The sequence below is a fragment of the Mobula birostris genome, chromosome 25, assembly GCF_030028105.1.
Source record: "Mobula birostris isolate sMobBir1 chromosome 25, sMobBir1.hap1, whole genome shotgun sequence".
Taxonomy (NCBI): Eukaryota; Metazoa; Chordata; class Chondrichthyes; order Myliobatiformes; family Myliobatidae; genus Mobula; species Mobula birostris.
This window is the reverse complement of record NC_092394.1, coordinates 15,803,606-15,822,188: the sequence shown is the minus strand read 5'-3', so window position 1 is coordinate 15,822,188 and position 18,583 is coordinate 15,803,606.

Below are 18,583 nucleotides of genomic sequence, written 5' to 3'. Positions count from 1 at the left end.
TATAAAGTCTCGGCATTAAATACTTCTTTATATTCTAGTCCTTTTGAAATGAATACTAACATTGTATTTTCCTTCCTCACCACTCTCAACCTACAAATTACCTTCCAGGGAATCCTGTACGAGTTCCCCCAACTCCCTTTGCACTTCTGATTTCTGAATTTTCTCCCCATTTAGAAAATTATTCCTAGACCTTTATTTCTTCTAACAAAATGCATGATCATACACTTCCCTACACTATATTCCATCTGCCACTTCTTTGCCCAGTGTCCCGATCTCTCCAAGTCCTTCTGCAGACTCTCTGATTCTTCAACACTCCCTGCCCCTCCACCTGTCTTCGTATCGTCCACAAACCTGGTCAGAAAGCCACAAATTCCATCATCCAAATCATTGACGTACAACATAAAAAGAAGTGCCCCCAACACCAATCCCATTGGAACATCTGCTGGAGACTAGTTCTCCAGCAGCCAATCTCAAAAGGCTCCCTTTAATCCTATTCTTTGCCTCCAGCTAATCAGGCAATCCTCTGTCCATGCTAGTATCTTTCCTGTAATACCATGAGCTCTTATCTTGTTTAGCAACCTCATTTGTGGCACCTTGACAAAGGCCTTCTGAAAATCCAAATAAACAACATCCCCTGACTCTCCTTTGTCTATCCTGCTTGTTATTTCTTCAAAGAATTCCAACAGATTTGTCAGACAAGATTTTCCCTTGAGGAAACCATGCTGACTCCAACCTGTTTTATCATGTGCCTCCAAGTACTCCGAGACCTCACCATTAACAATCGACTCCAGCATCTAACCCATCCACTGAGGTCAGACTACCTAGCCTATAATTTCCTTACTTCTGTCTTTCTCCCTTCTTGGAGTGACATTTGCAATTTTCCAGTCCTCTGGAACCATGCCAGAATCTATTGATTCTTGAAAAATCATTACTAATCCTGTCACAATCTTTTCAGCTACCTCTTTCAGAACCTGGGATGTAAGCCAGCTGGTCCAGATGGCTTAACTACCTCCAAACCTTTCAGCTTCCCACGCACCTTCTCCCTAGTAATGGTAACTGCAGTCATTTCTGCCCCCCGACACTCGCAAATGTCCAGCCCACTGCTAGTATCTTTCATAGTGAAGACTAATGCAAAATACTTACTCATTTTTCCTGTTATTTCCTTGTCCCCCATTACAACTTCTGCAGCATCATTTTCCATTGGTCTGATATCCACTGTTGCATCTCTTTTACTCTTTATATATCTAAAAAACCTGTAGGTATCCTCTTTTATATTATTGGTGAGCTTTATATTTCACTTTTGCCCTTCGTATAGCTTTATTAGTTGCCTCCTGTTGGTTTTAAAAGTTTCCCAATCCACTAACTTCCTACTAGTTTTAATATGCCCTCTCTTTTGCTTTTATGTTGGCTTTGACTCCCCTTGTCAACCACAGTTCCACCATCCTGCCTCTAGATTTCTTCTGGAAATGAACAAACAATCAACATTTTGGGCCAAGGCCCTTACCCTGAAGAAGGGTCTTGCCTGAATTGTCGATTGTTTATACATTTCCATAGATGCTGTCTGACCGGCTGAGTTCCCCCAGCACTTTGTGTGTGTTGCTTTGGATTTCCAACATCTGCAGGCTTTCTCATGTTTAGATTACTTCTTCTCTAGGATATTTCAATCCTGCACCCCCCAAATTGCTTCCAGAAAGGTCAGTCATTGCTGCTCTGACATCATCCCTACTAGTGTCCTCTTCCAATCAACTTTGGCCAGCTCCACTCTCATGCCTCTGTAATTCCCTTTACTCCACTGTAATACAGATACATTTGATTTTAGATTCTCCCTCTCAATTTGCAGGACAAATTCTATCATATTATGATCACTGCCTCCTAAGGGTTCCTTTACCTTAAGCTCCCTAAAGTCTGGTTCATTACACAACACCCAATCCAGAATAGCTGATCCCCTAGTGGGCTCAACCACAAGCTGCTCTAAATAGCCATCTCATAAGTATTCTCTCTCGGGGTCCAAAATCAGCACCAACCTGATTTTCCCAATCTACCTGCATATTGAAATCCCCTATGACTATTGTGACAAAGCCCTTCTGGCATGCATTTTCTATCTCCCATTGTAATTTGTAGCCCACATCCTGGCTACTGTTCAGAGGCCTGTATATAAGTCCCATCAGAGTCCTTCCACCCTTGCAGTTTCTTTTTTTTTAATCCTTTTATTAATTATTATTGAAAATCAACAAAAATACATTAAAATAATCAAATCAACATATCAATATGTACAATAAGAGTTAAACTATCAAATAACTGATTAACCAAGCTAAACAGTATACCAATAATAAGAAGAAAAAACAAAATGTTAAAACCATTTTTTTTTGAAAAAAGAAAGGAAAAAAGAACCCCTACTAACTAAAACAAAAGAAAACCCTACTAACCAAAAAAAACGAGAAAAAAAAACATTGGGAGCACAACCCCAGAGCTATACGCCATACAAACTTCCATAATGCAGTTTCTTAAGTCTGTCTAAGAGGTTTCTATATCTTCCAATACTATGTCACCTCTTTTATAGATTTGATTTCATTTTTTTTTTTACCCTACCCCTCTGCCTGTCCTTTTGATACAATGTGTATCCTTGGATGTTAAACTCCCAACTATAATCATTTTCAGCCACAATTCAGCAATGCCCACAATGTCATACCTGCCAATCTCTAACCGTGCCACAAGATCATCTACCTTATTTCATACACTGCATGCATTCAAATATATCACTTTCAGTCCTGTATTCATCACCCTTTTCCAGTTTTGTCCCCCTGTTATACTGCAACTCAGGCCACTGTCTGAAATTTTCTCCTATCATCTACTTGTCCTTCCTGACAGTTTCACTTCACACTGCTTTTGTTTGTATATCAACTGCCCCATCCTCAGTATATCTAAAGACCGAGTCACTTTACTCATATCCTTGGCTCATCAGCTCGGAAAGGTACGAGTTCAAGACCAACTACACAGACCTGAGCATAAAGATCTAATTGGATACTCTTTAGAAGCAATATTATAAAGGATCGCACCCACCCTGCTCATTGCCTATTTGTCCCACTCCCATCAGGAAGGAAGCTACATAGCATCCCCAACAGGGCCACCAGACTCAAAGACAGTTACCTTCCCTAAGCAGTAAGGCTCCACCCACTAACCCACCAAACCACACAGCCCCACCATCACTACTTTATCATTTCCTGTCAGTCACCTATGTACAGACACCCCTGTGCCTAGTGTCACTTTACGTATATATAATCAATCTATGTATACAAGTTATCTTATGTATTTATATTTATTGAGTTTTTATTAATTCTTGTGTTCACCATCTTTTTGTGTTTTTTTTTGTGCGGCAGCAGATCCAGAGTAACAATTATTTTGTTCTCCTTTATACTTATGTACTTGAAATGGCAAGAAACAATCTTGAATCTTACTGGAAGTGTTGTCTTTTAGGTAAGTTAAGCCAAACAGTACCTTGCTCCCTAAACCAGACATAGAAGGTCCCAGAGCACAATTCCAAGAGATGTGGCATTGTCCTGATGTACCAGCCAGTATTTTCCATAGGTCCTCACAGAGTGGGAGGAAGACATTCAGGCCACCAAGTCTGTGCGGGTTCACAGTGCGGTCCCAAAACCCCATTACTTTTTTTCTTGTAATCTATTCTCCCCATATCCCTGCCACTTGCCTACACCTAGGGGCAGCTTACAGTGGCCAGTCAACCTACCAGCCTGCATCTCTTTACAGTGTTGCAGGAAACCAGAGGACCCTCTCTGGGAGAAGAGGAACGTCCACTTCGACAGACCAGAGATCAGAATCACTAGACCCGCGATAACAGTGCCACTTCTCCAGAACGCTGACAAAACTGTTTCTCTGGCCGTTTGGTTTTGTAGATCTTGGCCGCACACAAGATTCTTTGCATTAAAGTAGTGGCGAACTTCCATTATTGATCGCAAAGCAGTTTTGGCCTAGAGTCTGCCGACAGACCAGACCTGGATGGATACGATGCATTAGGATAGGCTAGATATCAAAATAGTTATAAGTCCTCAGTCTCAGGTTGGGTTGAATGCATTGGTTGCATTGAGGGCAGAGTAGCGCAGTGACAAGAACTGTTGCTTCCCAGCGCCAGAGAGACAGGTTGAATCCTCTCCTTGGGTGTTGTCTGTGTACAGTTTTCACCTACCTTCTGGGACCACCTGTCTTGCTTCAGTGCTCTAGTCTCCTCCGACACCTCAAAGACACGTTGCCTATTTGACCACTGAAAATTGTTCTGAGTGTTAGCATCTGGGGGCCAGAAACCGATGAGCATGTGGGAAGAATGAAAGTATGGGGTTAACGTAGGGTTAGAGTCTGTGAGTGAAAGGACCTGGTGTGAGTGAAGGCAGCCTGTAAATTCTAATGAGTATTTTACAGATTATTTTACAGCCATGTGCTAATCAAAATGCTGCTGTGCTTCGCCTCATCCCGCCTGGCACTAAGGTTGGGCATTGGCCAGGGTGAAGGAGAAACGGTTGGAAGCCAGACCACCAGGAGATTAAAGGTTCAATGTAGGACCAGGAGCGACATGGTGGAGGTGGTGAGGGGGGCACAGAAGGTAGGAAGGGCAAAACAATGGAAAGAAGTTAACAGGATTTTCTCTCCAGGGTACAAATGCAGCCCCATGTGACATCAACAGAGTTGCCCTGGGAGTGACCAACCATCATTTCAGGAACAAACTAGTTTGAGGTCTCCATTAATCCCCAAAAGGAGGATAACTCCATCTCATGCTTGACTTGTGCAAACCTTATGTCAGGGCTTGGGGGACCTACTCCTGTAAGTGAATGGTTGAGTGGCCTGAAGCATTGGAAGATCGAACTCAAAGGTAGAGTACAGGGTTAATAGCAGGATTCTTAACCGTGTGGAGGAACAGAGGTATCTTGGGGTCCACATCCATAGATCCCTCAAAGCTGCTGCTCAGATTGATAGGGTGGTTGAATGCCTATGGTGTGGTGGCCTTCATTAGTCAGAGGACTGAGTTCAAGAGCAATGAGGTAATGTTGCAGCTCTATAAAACCCTGGTTAGACTACACTTGGAGTATTATGTTCAGTTCTGGTCACCTCATTATAGGAACAATGTGGAAGCTTTACAGAAGATACAGAGAGTGCTGAGGAGCTTACTCAAGATGCTGCCTGGATGAGAGCTTGTGTTATGATAATAGGCTGAGTGAGCGAGAGCTTTTCTCTTTAGAGCAAACGAGGATGAGAGATAGAGTTGATAGAAGTGTGTAAGATGATAAGTGGCATAAACTGAGTGGACAGCGAAAGACATCTTCCCAGGGCAGAAACGGCGATTATGATGGGGCTTAACATCAATGTGCTTGGAGGAAAGCATAGGGGGGATGTCAGGAGTAGTTTTTTTTTTAAACTACAGAGAGTGGTAGGTGCGTGGAACACGCTGCCAGGGGTGGTGGTAGAGGCAGATACATTGGGGGCATTCAAGAGACTCTTAGATAGACACGTGGATGAAAGAAAAATGGAAGGCTATATGGGAGGGTAGGGTTAGATTAATCTTGGAGTAGGTTCAAGTTTGGCACAACAATGTGGGCACACTGGGAAATGAAGTTCCTTATGTGCACTCATAGTAACACAGGTGGTACTTGTAACAGGCGCGGGGGATGCTACAGGAATAGTCTAGGTGAGTAACATATTTTATGGGTGAGACACACTGCAGGAGGTTGGGGGAGTAAAAGTTTAGACTGGTGGATGGAATAGCAATCATTCAGGCTGTTTATTTTTTCCCAGATGTCATTGAGATATTAAGTGTTTTTGATGTGTGTCCATCCAGTGGTGGAGTCTACATCCTACCACAGTCCTGATCTGTGCAGTGGTAATGCTTTGAGGTGTCAGACAGTGAGTCACCCATTGCAGGATCTCTAACCTCTTTCCTGCTCTTGTAACCAGGGTACATTTCTGCACATTTATGCTCTTCTGCTGTTGTAACCCATCCACTTCAAGATTCAACGTGTTGTGCATTCAGAGATGCTCTTCTGCACACCACTGTTGTAACACATGGTTATCTGAGTTACTGTCGCCTTCCAGTCAGTGTGAACCAGCCATTCTCCTCTGACCTCTCTCATTAACTAGGGGTTTTCAGCCACAGAACTGCTGCTCACTGGATGTTTTTGTTTCTTATTTGCACCATTCCCTGTAAACTCTAGAAACTGTTTTGTGTGAAATCCCTAGGAGATCACCATTTTCTAAGATACTCAAATCACCCCATCTGGCACCAGCAATCATTCATATAGATCACAGTTCTTCCACATTCTGATGTTTGCTCTGAACAATAACTGAACCCCTTGAGCATGTCTGCATGTTTTAATGCATTGTGTTGCTGCCACATGATTTACCTATTAGATATTTGCATTAATGAGCAGGTATATAGGTGTACCTAATAAAGTGGCCACCGAGTGTCCTGTATGTATCTGGTCTGGTTAAAACACCAGTCTAAAAAAAAAAGAAAAAAAGAAATCTTTATTGACTGAGCTATGTAAGGCTAGTTCTGTGGAATGCTTCAAATCACTTCTACAAACCTACTTTTTTAATTTGACCTACTTATAGGATTAATTAATGCCTGTTGATGTTGATTATATTTGTATAATTTGGTCTATTCGATTACATTTTATTCTATATAATGTTTACCTTTACATATGATTTTTAATGTTGCCTTATATTTTTATGACTATATTGATTCATCTTTACAACCTATGTAAAGCACTTTGAGCCTGCATCTTAATGTATGAAAGATGCATTATAAATAAAGTTATTATTATTACTACTACTACTACGATATTGGATCTTTAATGCAGAACTGAGGGAGTGCAGCTTCGTCTACGGTGCCTTCACTTGGACAGGAGGAGGTACAGGAGCCTGAAGACACACACTGGAGGTCTTAGGGCCAGATCCTTCCTCTCCGCCATCAGATTTCTGAGTAGTCTGTGATCACGACCTCAATATTCTGCTTTAGAACTACTTACTCCTGTAACTTACAGAAGATTTTTATATATCTTGCACCGTACTGCTGCCACAAAACAACAAATTTCATGGCATATGTCCCCACCATCCAGGTCATGCCCTCTTCTCATTGCTGCCATCGGGGAACGAGGTACAGGAGCCTGAAGGCACACACTCAACGATCTAGTAATAGCTTTTTTCCCTCTGCCATCAGATTTCTGAATGGACATTAAATCCATGAACACTACCTCACTATTTTTCTTCTCTTTTTGCACTACTTATTTAATTTAAATTAAAATATATATATTTACAGAGTAATTTACATTTTTTTAAAATCATGTATTGCATTGTACTGCTGCCACACAACAACAAATTTCACGACATGATGTTAAAGCTGATTCTGATTCAGAAACTAAGCAACTTTCGGTGCCACTCACAGGAGGTGCCTTCTCGGGAAATTCAGACTCATTGACATCAGGAGCTAAATATCAACCTAAGCAAATACATCTCTGCAGGGACTGACTGGCATCTATTACAAGTACCCCAGTGAACACAAAACAATCTCCAGGAGTTGTTCTTTTTACATTGCTTGCTACCAGCTTTAACCTTGCTCCCTGCTGCTTTTTCTTTCATCTTCCAAAGTGATTTGTAATACTTGAAAGTATAACTCTCCTGACTGCTTTGTGATGCACCATTCGGCTCAACCAGTGACACAGCTGTACAATGGAAGCAGAACTTTATCAAAGGCCGGAATCTAAATTAGAATCAGATTTATTATCACTGACATATATCATGAAATGTGTTGTTTTTGCAGCAGCAGTACAGTACAATACATAAACATCACTATAAAGTACAATAAGAACATACATTACTGTGCAAAGGTCTTGGGCATATATACAGTATATAGCACAGGTGTCTAAGACATTTGCACAGTACCGTAGTAATTTTATGTATTGCAATGTACTGCTGTCACAAAAACAAAACAAATTTCATGGCATATGTGAGTGATGATAAACCTGATTCTGATATGGGTCTCTATTGTGGACTGAGAGTGGGAAGGGGGCAGGGAGAGGGGAATCATGGTTGGGGAGAGGGGAAGGAGTGGGAAGCACCAGAGAGACATTCTGTAATGATTAGCAAACCAATTGTTTGGAATCGAATGACCTTGCCTTGTGTCTCAGGACTGGGAGTGTCTACACCCGCGCCAACCCCTGCCTTATCCGTCCTTCTCTGGCACCTGTCCCTCACCCCTCCCATGGCACTCCACCCTCACCATTCCCAACATCCTTTGCTCCTGCCAGATTTACAGACTCGCTCTCTGCTTGATGTTGACAAATATATACTACTGTGCAGAAGTCTTAGGCACCCTAGCTATAGGTGTACAGTTTTGTGTGTAAAAAGATTTCAATTAAGCAAATAGTGCAAATAGACAGCAAAAATAGCAAGATAATGTTCATGCGTCCTGCTGAAGGGTCTCAGCCTGAAACGTCGACTGTATGCTTTGCCAAAGATGCTGCCTGGCCTGCTGAGTTCCTCCAGCATTTTGTGTGTGTTGTGAGGTAGTGTTCATGGGTTGCTGCCTTGTCCACTCAGAACTCTGATGGCGGAAGGGAAGAAGCTGTTCCTAAAGTGTTGACAGTGTGTCTCTTTAGGCTCCTGTACCTCCTCTCTGATGGCAGTAAGAAAAAGAGGGTAATGGGGATCTTTAGTGATGGGTACTGCCTTTTTGAATGACCTAGTAGAGGCACTCCACCATCATCAAGGTTTCATTCCGTTCTGGGGTTGGGAACAAGTGTCCTAGAGAATAATCTCCATTAAAGACCGGGATATGTGTTTCTGGCTTTGAGCGCAATGCATTTTACTCAGAAATGCTAAGTCTGCAGTTTTGCTCTGGCAAGCAGTGTTTATGTGCAGAATAAATGGGCTCCCCTTCGCTGAGGGAGATCTCTCAGGATTCCACAAATTCCTTTTTTTCTTTGACAAACGACCTACAGAAGAATCAAGACTGCATTTCGGTAATTGTCAAATCAACCTTTCTTATGATCAGATGCAAACTATTAAAGGAAGGGAACCTGCAGCTATCCTGCACCAGTGATTAGCTTGATATAGTTGCTGCATTTTTAACCCTTGCCATGTGAATATTTTCAACAGAGCCAACCTGGCTCCATGTGAGAACTGAAACAAACAGTAGTGTAGCAGTTAGCAAAACACGATTACAGCTTGGAGTTCAGAGCTCAATTCCGGTGCTGTCTACAGGGAATTTGTAAGTTCTCCCCGTGATCGCGTGGGTTTCTCCTGCAGTCCAAAGACATAACAGTTAGTAGGTTAATTTGTCATTGTAAATTGTCCTGTGATTAGGCTAGTGTTAAATAGATGGGTTGCTGGGGGGCATGGCTCATTGATCCAGAAGGGCCTGTTCCACACTGTACCTCTAAATAAATAAACTGAACACATTTGAGAGCCGTTAATCAAAGGCAGGGCTTTAACCAAAGGGAAAAGTGAATGAAAGGGCTTCCTGTTAGGCAATCTGTATCAGAGTCCATAGTGTTGCAGGAAGTACAGCAAACAGCAGGCAGCGAATGCCTACCAATAGGTTTAAGGTGAGAGAGGGAGACTTAAGGGAGGTTTGTAAGGCAAGTTTTTTTTAACACTAGAACATGCAGCCAGTGGAGGTGGTAGAAGCAGATATGATAACAAAAGGCATTTAGCCAAACACATGAACGAGCGGAGAATAGACAGATACAGATCACGTATGGGAGAGGGGATTAGTCAGACTGGCATCACTGTTGGCACAGAATGGGCAGAAGGGCCTGTTTCTGTGCTGTACTATAATAGCAACAAGGTGATCCCCAGAAAAACTGGACGTCTTGTAGAGTCACCTTGTGGCCTGATTAACAGCCAGTTACTGTGCAGTGGATCTGGAGACACATATTAACAAGATCGAACAGAGTAGTGCATTACTTCCCCGAAGAGGAATTGGTGAAGAGTCAGAGTTTTTGTATCAATCCATTTTTGATGGTGGATTTTTATTCCAGCTGCTATGTTGGGATTCAAAATCCTAACTTGAGATATTGAAGTCCAAGTCTCTGGAATACTGCACTACCACATGTTTACTCCCTGCTCTCATAGGACAGTAGTTCAGCTGCAGAAATTCTCACCTTTTATTCTGTACATTCCTATATCTCCCCCCTCTGGTAGAAGGTGGAAGTACAGTGTGATGTTTACATAGAAAATGTCCATTATAAATGAGGACACTGGAACTCATAATGGCCATATAAAAACAACAGTCATTATGATTTTAAGACTGAGCTTAATTATTATCTAAATGGAGTCAAGTTAGGAAACGGGGAAGTACAACGAGATATAGGTGTTCTTGTACATCAGTCATTGAAAGCCAGCATGCATGTACAGCAGACTGTGAAGAAAGCTAATGGCATGCTGGCCTTCATAACAAGGGGAATTGAGTATAGGAGCAAAGAGGTCCTTCTGCAGCTGTACAGGGCCCTGGTGAGACCACACCTGGAGTACTGTGTGCAGTTTTGGTCTCCAAATTTGAGGAAGGACATTCTTGCTATTGAGGGAGTGCAGTGTAGGTTCACAAGGTTAATTCCCAGGATGGCAGAACTGTCATATGTCAAAAGATTGGAGCGACTGGGCTTGTATACTCTGGAATTTAGAAGGCTGAGAGGGATCTTATTGAAACATACAAGATTATTAAGGGATTGGACACGCTGGAGGCAGGAAGCAATTATCTCAGCATCTCTGGAGATATGATGACTATTTGTTATCCTAACCCTCAACACTGTGGTAAGGAACACTCCATTAATCCAGCATGCTCAGGATTTGAAAACAGCAGACTAGCAAATTATCTGAACAATTTGATGTTACCCCAAAACACTCATTTTACTTTTTTATGTTACAATGTAATATAATAAATTTTGAGTAACACGTACAAACTCTGCAGGCCAGACAGCATCTATGGAGAGAAAAAGAACAGTCAATGTTTCAGACCAAAACCATCCTTCAGCATCTGATGAAGGATTTCAGCCTGAAATGTCGAATGTTCATTTCTCTCCGTAGATGCTGCCTGATCTGCTGAGTTCCTCCGGCAATTTTGTGTGTGTTGCTCGATATTTCCAGCACCTGTAGAATCTCTTGTAAAATAAATCCAGTGAATTTGAAAGGTTGTGCAGGAAACAGGGGCCCAGTGGGTCCAAAGGGAGTAGGAAGACAGCACCAGGTGGGTTTCACTGGAGCATGGAACCAAGGCTTTGGTGACCTTCATGCAAGTGTGGGAAACAGAATCAATTATTTGCCAGGGAGTGCAAGAAATAGGGCCCTGGAAAATGGAGTGTGAGAAACAGGGTCCCGGTGAGTTTAAAGGAGTGTGGCAAACAGAACCCAGTAAGTTTCAAGGGTACAGGAACACACGGCTTTGGTGAATGCCGGCGGGAGCATGGGATCAGGCCGTGGTGAGGCTAAAGGGAGTGTAGGCACCATTGTCCAGGTTGTTGAAGGGAGAATGGAATTAGCATCTGGCCGACTGGATGCCAAGTCCTCGCGATAACAAGTTATTGTAAGAGACGGCAGCTCACGTCTTGGTGGATTGTGGGTTTGCGAAGAGGGTGTGGAGAAGGATGGGAGGGCCTGTGCTGTGGTTCACCCTGCGCATCTGCATTGCAGAGGACTCTTTGATCTATGGGCTGTTCCCAGAGACACACAGAGAGAGGAACATTGAGCGCTCCTGGCAGATCATTAACTCGGTTGAAGGCTCTTGGTTTGCAGGAAACCTGTTTGTCTGCCAATACATCGAGATGTTCATGGAGGAATGCTGCTGACTGGCACATTCCAGACTGCAGGAGTACATCCTCAGGATGCACTGATGATTGGTGCAGCCACCACAAGGGCTAGATGGGGAAGAACTACAGGGTGGGGTTTTTCTGCTGCTGGACAGGCAAGGGCTGGGTTGGGGGAGGAAGCCCCTCAATCCAAAGAGAGGGAATTTGAGACAATCTTTCCCTACATCTCTCACTTGCCCGGTAGTCAACTTGGATGGCCAGACCAATCAGGTCATTCTGGCTGACCTGCTCATCATACGTTGTGATCTCACACTGGACCCCTGTGCTCAGTTCACGCTGGAAGGCAGTGAGGAGGGGTCTCTCGTTCCACCCTGTCTCCACCACAAGCATGCGGAACTTTACTGCATAGTCCCTCACTATACCTCTACCTCGGCAAAGGTACCATGAGTCATTGGGCAGCCTCCTGGTCCTGTACTGGAAGGTAAAAAAACTCTCTTGAACTTGGAAACAGATCGCTAAAACAACTGGACTGCGTGGGAATCTTGCTCCCTAAAGCATTGAACAGGCTGAGTAGGGGGTCTGTAAACCTTGCTGCAGCCACTGGGGTTACTGGAGTATCTGGTGGAGGAATGCATGGTTCTGGTCAGACACGGGAGTCAGAGCATTATTGACTGAGGATGCTGAGGCTGTTGAAAAGTAGGATCTGAGAGATGCCTGCAAGTAGGACTGCCATGGCCAAAGAAAGCTGACTTGCATTTACAGGAGTGATAATGGCTGCCGCCTGATTCTGGCTGTCGATTATAAGCTGTTGAACTGTGGCTGTGAGAGCAGTCATGGCTGCCACCTTCTCCTGGTTGTCTGTGGTGAGCTGATGAACTGTCTCTGCAAGGGATGACAGCTCCTCTTCCAGCTGGGACGGGGTTCATCACTATGAAAATAGCTGTCACACAGCTACAGTTACTGCACCCAATGCAACTTCAACTGACTGTAACTTATCTCCTACCTGACCAATGAATGTCAAGGCCAAGGTCAGCCGATTCCTTTCTGGTGGTTCTATCTCCATGGTTGAGACTTGCTGACAAGAATGTGCAGTTCTGGCCCAAGTGCGGAGAGAGACTCTGAAGCAGATCCACAGTTCACCCACTTTAATTCGAGCTGTGCAGAACTAAAGAACAAAACATTAAATGCTCGAACAACAGGGCTATTAACTAAAACTCTCAAACTGAAAGTTAACGCTAACACTCCAGATGGAAGAATTGAATAAATGCCAGATGAATACTGACCCTTTACAGTGTCAATTGAAATGGTTGTCTTCTTTCCCAGACGAGGACGAAGTTAAGCAGAGAGCATAGACACTGCTGTGATTTTGGTTAAATCATGATAAGATTGGAAAGAGAGGAAGGGAGTTAAATACTATCACAATGAAACACTAATTAGCTAGAACGTGCATACTTAGGACAGTGATTGCTGAACCTATCCCGCCTACACAAGGACCCATGGCAGAATCCATGGTTGTGACAGGGTATATGAGACCTAGTTAATAGCCTTCTCTACTATGAACGGTCCCACATAGCATGGGACCAACTTGCAGCTCTCAATTTTCAAGAGAAGATCCTTAGATACCAGCCAGACCTTTTCCCTGGTTTGAAGGTTGGCGGAGATGATCAATCTGCCGGACATGTTGTTTGGAGTGCACAGCGGAGAAACACTGGCCCATCTCCATGTGCACTTGTTGTGTCGGACCAACCGTTCAGCAGCAGAAATTTCCACATCAGCCTCCTGGCCAGGGAAGAGTGGTGGCTGGAATTCCTTCTGGCATTCAAAGGGGTCATGTCAATGGAGGGTTAGTGGAGGTTATTGTGGGCAATCTCTGCCCACACCAATTGGAAGCTCCAGGACATGGTTTGGAAGAGGCAAGGTGACACAGAGTTGTCTCCAGCTCCTAGTTCACCCTCTCAGTTTGGCTGTTAGATTGGAGGTTAGTTGTGACGCTGGCTGTGGTACCCACAAGAAAAAAAAAGCCTCAAACGACAGGAATTCTGCAGATGCTGGAAATTCAAGCAACACACATCAAAGTTGCTGGTGAACGCAGCAGGCCAGGCAGCATCTCTAGGAAGAGGTACAGTCGACGTTTCAGGCCGAGACCCTTCGTCAGGACCCTGCCTCTATTCCTAAATCTGGTTCCCAAATAGAGGAGCAGGTGGAGGGCCGCCCAACAGTTAGATCCAGGCCCAGGTGGGGGACGTCCCAACCGGCTGGTTGTCCCTACCACGGTGTGCCCCAGAGTTTAAGAAAGGGGTCACTCCTCCCAGTTTGGTTGGCCATCCAGGATTCAATGGACCATGGAATTTATCAAGAGATGATTTTGGTAGTCATGTAAGTCTCAGGACATCCAAGACTTCTTCTCTGCCTCTCCCACTCGTGCCCAAAACAAGATGTCAAGTCAGTGCCCTGTGGGTCTACTATGGCCGCTGTCTGTGCCTCACCACTCCTGGTCCCACCGTTCAGTGGATTTCGTCACTGGTCTGTCCCTGTCTAATGGAAACACAACCATTTTGATAGTCGTGGATCAATTCTCCAAGGCTGCCCACTTCATTGCTCCCCCTAAGCTCCCTTTGGCTTGTGAGACTGCCACCCTCATGGTTCAGCATGCGTTCAGGCTAAATGTCTTCCCACAGGATATAGTGTCCAATCGAGGACCACAGTTTGCATCCCCTTTTTGGAAAGCCTTCTGTTCTCTTGTGGGAGCCACAGCCAGCCTCTCAATTGGTTTGGACAGAGATAGCCCATAATATCCTCCAGTTTTCCTCCACTGGTATGTCTCCCTTTGAATGTCAGAGGAATTCCGGCCACTGCTCTTCCCTGACCAGGAGACTGATGTGGGAATTCCTGCTGCTGAACAGTCGATCCAATGCTACAGGCCAGGGCTTCTCTGCTGTGCACTCAATAGCAACATGTGCAGCAGGCTGACGAGCTCTGCTAAGAGGTGAGATCTCTCAAGCCTGGGGAAAATGCCTGGCTGGCATCTAGGGACCTTCCTTTGAAATGCAAGAGCCATGGGTTGACCCAGGTTATGTGGGATCATTCCTAGTGGAGAAGGCCATCAACAAGGTCTCATGTAGATTGCACCTACCATCAGCAATGAAGGTTCACCCAGTGTTCCATCTTTCCCAGCTCAAGCCGGTGTCTTCATCCCCCCAGGCTCCAGTACCTCCTTCCCCTCCTCTCTGCTTGATGGATGGTTCCCTCATCTATTCTGTGTGGTGCCCCCCAGCATCTCACTAGTTTGGGGCATGGTCCAGTATCTTGTGGATTGGGAGCATTATGGACTTGAGAAATGATCTTGGGTTCTGCTGATGACTTCCTGGACAAATTTCTCATCCAGAACTTGGCACCACGGAAGCTCCCCCTACAGAGGTGGGCCGTTTCTCAACTATAGACTTTGGCATGGGTCTGCGGGCTCTCGCAGGCGGGCTGTGGAATGGGTTCGGCAATTGTGCTTGTGAGTGTGCACATTCCAACTAATTAGTGTTTCATTACAGTGGTTTTTAACTCCCTTCCCCTCTTTCCAGACTTGACCAAAAGCACAGTCTACACTTCCTGCTTACCTTTGTCCTTATCCAGGAAGAAAGTCTACATCGATTGATTCTGTAAAGGTGCGGTATTCATTCAGAATTTAGTCACTATTTCCAGCCACAGTGTTGGCATTAACTTTTAGCTTGAGAGTTTTAGTTAACAGCCCTGTTGGTCCAGAGTTTATTGCTTTGTTCTTTAATTAGGCGCAGTTCTCATTAAAGTTGGTGATTATTGATCCACTTCAGTGTTTCTATCCACATTTGTGTCATAACTGCAAATCCCTGTCAGTCATTCCACAGAATTAATTTGGAAAGCATTTCAAAGATACTGAACTACTAAGAACTTATACTGGAGAAAGATAACTGCTGTGGGAATGACATTCGTATCAGTGAAATACAACAACCAACAGGCCATATTGGATTTGGATGCGGTATAAACAGGAGGGCCTCTATTGTGGGCTGTGATTGGCTGAGGCGACAACTTGATTAGAGATCCAGAGTGTTCAAGGGTGGCATTGGAAAACTCAAACATATCAAGGGTAAGATAGTGTTAAATGAAAATACCACACCCAGGTTTTACAAAACCCGTCCAGTTCCTTATACCATCTGTGATAAAGTAGCCAGTGAGTTAGATCACATAGAGGCTGAAGGAATTCTTTGCAAAGTTGAGTGGAGCCCATGGGCAACACCAGTGGTCAGGACCTGTGGTGATTTTAAGGTCACCATCAACCCAATCTGTTGCAACAAGAGGTAACTGCACAATAGATAAAACTGGGAGCATTCCTCCTCCCCATCTCCTGGCCCCGGACAGTTAGTGACGTGTGCATGGCACTCATTCTTCCCAGCTGAGGACAGACATGGTCTCTACATCCCAACAACATTAAGCATTTTGGATAAGAACATGGATAGGAAGGGTTTAGGGCAGGGGTTTCCAACCTTTTTGATGCCATGGACTAATAGCATGAAGCCAAGGGTTAGTGGACCCCAGGTTGGGGGACTCTTGGTTCAGAGGGATATGGGCCAAATGCAGTCTAATGGGACTAGTTGACTAGCCACTGTATTCAGCATGGATGAGTTGGGCCGAAATTGAGTGTACGACTATAAAATCATAGATCCCCAGTTAACATATTTATAATGGTCATGTGCCTAATCAGACTGCTAACTAATCTGGACAACCACGCAAAGATGAATGGACAGTGTGACCCCTTCCCTGTGGTTCGGAGCCCCTCACCATGTCCTTGAACACACTGCAAAATGTCTACAGCAGGCACAGTGACACACCCACAACAGGTTTAAAAGAGTCGATGGGCTGGTGTAGGTGGCATCATCACTGATTAACTTAAATCAAAAGCCATGGGTGAACTAGGAGGCTCGTAGTCTGCAGAGGGCTAGGTCTGTGTCATTCAAGTCTAGCAACCCAGGACTGTGTAAGAAAAGCAGATATGACTTGCAAGGGGCTATCTCGAGAGCAAAGGAACAACTCCGAATGAGGTTGGAGGCCGAATCGGACGCACGCCAACTCTGGCAGGCTATTACTTGCTTCATCGTGAATGGCAGTGATGTCTCACTCCTAGATGAGCTCCACGCCTTTTATGCACGCTTTGAAAGGGAGAATAAAACTACAGCTATGAGGATCCCTGCAGCACCCAGAAACCCTGTGATTTCTGTCTCGGGAGCCAACGCCAGACTGCCTTTCAAGAGGGTGAACCCTTACAAGGCGACAGGCCCCGATGGAGTACCTGGTGGGGCTTTGAAAACCTGTGCCAACCAACTGGCTAGGGTGTTCAAGGACATTTTCAATCTCTCATTGCTACAGATGGAAGTTCTCACCTGCTTCAAAAGGGCAACAATTATACCAGTGCCCAAGAAGATCAGGGTGAGCTGTCATAATGACTCCCGCCTATGAACACTCACATCTATGGTGATGGAGTGTTTTGAGAGGCTGGTTATGGTGGAATTAACTAACTCCTGTCGCTGCAAGGTCCTGGACCCACTGAAGTTTGCCTATCATCACAAAAGGTCTACTGCAGATGCAATCTCATTGGCTCTTCGCGTGCCCTTGGATCACCTGGACAATACAAAGATCTATGCCAGGATGCTGTTTATTGAGTACAGATCAGCATTTAACACAATCATTCCTACAGTTCTGACTGAAAAGCTCCAAAGCCTGGGCCTCCATACCTCCCTCTGTAATTGGATACTCGCCCTCCTAACCGGAAGACCACAACCTGTGCAGATCGTAACAAAACTTCTCCACCTCGCTGACAATCAACACTGGCGCACCACGGGGATGTGTGCTTAGCCCACTGCTCTATCCTCTCATGACTGTGTGGCAAGGCACAGCTCAAATGCCATCTATAAATTTGCTGGTGATACAACCATTGCTGGCAGAACCTCAGAAGGTGACTCGAGGGGTACAGGAGTGAGATGTACCAGCTAGTTGAGAGGCGTCGCAGCAACGGCTCTGCACTCAATATCGGTAAGACCAAAGAACTGATTGTGGACTTCAGAACGGGTAAGACGAGGGAACACACACCAGTCCTCAGAGGGATCAGAAGTGGAAAGAGTGAGCAATTTCAAGTCCTTGGGTGTCAATATCTCTGAGGATCTATCCTGGGCACGACATATTGACCTGGCTAAAAAGAAAGCACGCCAGTGGCTATATGGAGACCATTGTAATTGGCTACATCATTGCCTGGTATGGAAGTGGGGTGGGGGGTGCTACTGCACAGGATCGGATAAACTGTGGAGAGTTGTAAATTTAGTCAGCTCCATCATGGGCACTAGCCTCCACAGTATCTAGGACATCTTCAAGGAGCGATGCCTCAAAAAGGCAGCATCTATCATTAAAGACCCCCCATCATCCTGTTCTCATTGCTGCCATGGGGAAGGAGGTACAGAAGCCTGAAGGCACACACTCAGTGATTCAGGAATAGCTTTTTCCCCCTCTGACATCAGATTTGAAGCCATGAACACTACCTCACTACTTACTTATTTTTATTTTTGCATTACTTATTTTATTTAACTATATATATATATATATATATATATACACACACACACACACACATATACACACTTATTGTAATTCGCATTTTTTCCACTATTATTATGTACTGTAATGTACTGCTGCCGCAAAGACAACAAACTTCACGACATATGCCGGTGATATTAAATCTGATTCTGATTCTGACTCTGAAA